Source organism: Brachyhypopomus gauderio, chromosome 14 (assembly GCF_052324685.1).
Source record: "Brachyhypopomus gauderio isolate BG-103 chromosome 14, BGAUD_0.2, whole genome shotgun sequence".
NCBI lineage: Eukaryota > Metazoa > Chordata > Actinopteri > Gymnotiformes > Hypopomidae > Brachyhypopomus > Brachyhypopomus gauderio.
Window position 1 is genome coordinate 13,789,145 of NC_135224.1, and position 2,045 is coordinate 13,791,189.

Consider the following 2,045-nt stretch of genomic DNA (forward strand, 5'->3'; position numbering starts at 1 on the left):
ACCTGCACCTAATCAGTTCAGGGCTGTATTTATTCCCAGAGCGCTGTCCAGTGCTGCGCATTCAGCCTGCACCCTCGCCTCTTGTCGTGGGGCACCTAGCCCTGTCTGCTAAATATATATTTGCCCGTTTGTCTCTCGTTGCCTTTTTCTTCTTTTGTTTTGCCTCTTGAGTCGTTTCTGCCTTGTGGCCTGAGTATTTCTGTTGGTTTGTTATCATGGATAATAAAACCGGTCATTCTCAGCCCATGCCTCCGGCTGCTTCTGTCTCGACGTCCCAGACGTCACAGTGCAGAGCCGGCCCTAACCAATGTGGTGCCCTAGGCGAGATTTTGGTTGGTGTATCCAACCTGTATCATCAATCATCGGGTTGATTGTGTCACTATTAAAGAAACAAATAAAAAGCAAATGACTTAAATATTACCATATAACAAGCAATAAATATAAAAGGTGTTGCACAAAAAATATTTTAAAACTATTTTACATAACGTAGTGCAGAGAACTTTTAAATATTAATAATAAATAAATAAAAAAAATTAAAAAACAACAACTACCACCAGTGCAAATCAGGGCAATTTGCCTACTGCAACATTATTTCAAAAGTGCATCCGCAATGAACAGAGGAGCATATGTGTGTTTTAGTATATATTTATTTTAAGCTAAGCTAATCATAGCACCTACTAGGATTGGGCAGTATGATGACAGTGGCGGTTTTTACTAAGATCATACAGAGGGGAAAAAGCCACAATGACGATTGTGTAACAACTAGGAGAGAGGGCTGAACGCAAGTGCGGACTGAACAATGAATTTAATGACAAAACTGATACAAATACACAAAGCACACAAAACATACACCAAGAATAATCAAACACCTAACATATGAACCAAACAACATGCCTCCGGCTGCTTCTGTCTCGACGTCCCAGACGTCACAGTATGCATTTAAACAACAAACAAAATTAAAGGTTGTAGAGAATATTATCAACCTTGTCTAGGGTCCCGGCCATAACAGGGTGTGAGAAAAAAACAGTAAAATTAAATTAGGACTCATTACAGAAGGTTTCAACATTAGATTTGGTGTATTTGGTTGTATTGATTTTCACATAAACAGCACCCTCCGTGATTATTGGCACCCCTAGTTAAAATGTGTTAAAAGCCTTTAAATGTTTTAATTTAATTTTTTTAATTAATATTTTTTTTATTGCAGAAGCATAATCTCTCTGAATGTTTTTAAGCAACCTTCAACTTAAGTGAAAAAAAATAAAACGTAAAGAAAAAATGCTGACTATGAAATAATTATTTCCCATAAAATTACTTGTTCCACAAATATTGGCACCCCTGGTGTTGTACTCTATATTGTACAACCTCCTTTTGCCAACAAGACGGCACTTAATCTTCTCCTGTAACTCCTCACAAGATGGGAGAATACAGAAAGAGATATTTGTCCTTTAAATCGTCCTGGGTCTTCTCCTATGCACTCTCCTATTCAGAGATGACCATAAGAGGAGCTTGATTTTGTGCCTTGTGATTTTTTCGAGAATATATTTGTCCACGTTTAGGGTCATTATCTTGCTGAAAGACCCAATGACAACCCATCTTCAGCTTTCGGGCAGAGGCCAGCAGATTCTGATTCAAAGTGTCCTGATATTTCAAAGAGTTCATGATCCCATTTATCTTTACAAGGTTCCCAGGTCCTTTAGAGGCTTAACAGGCCTACAGTATCACAGATCCTCCCCCATAGTTAACCCACTTCGAGTGTTTGTTGCTAAAAAGCTCTATCTTGGCCTCATCTGACCAAAGCACACGGTCCCAGTTAAAATCCCAGTACTGCTTGGCAAACTGCACCCATTTATGCTTATGAGTATAACTCAGAAAAGGCTTCCTCTGTGCATGCCTCCCAAACAGCTTGTTGGCATGAAGAAAGTGCCTGATGGTTGTTTGGGAGACCTCATAACCCCAAGATGCTACCGCTTGATTAAATTCTCTTACAGTGAGTTTTGCAGAACTTTTTTACTTCTCTTACCATCTTTCTCACTGTGTGTGGTGGC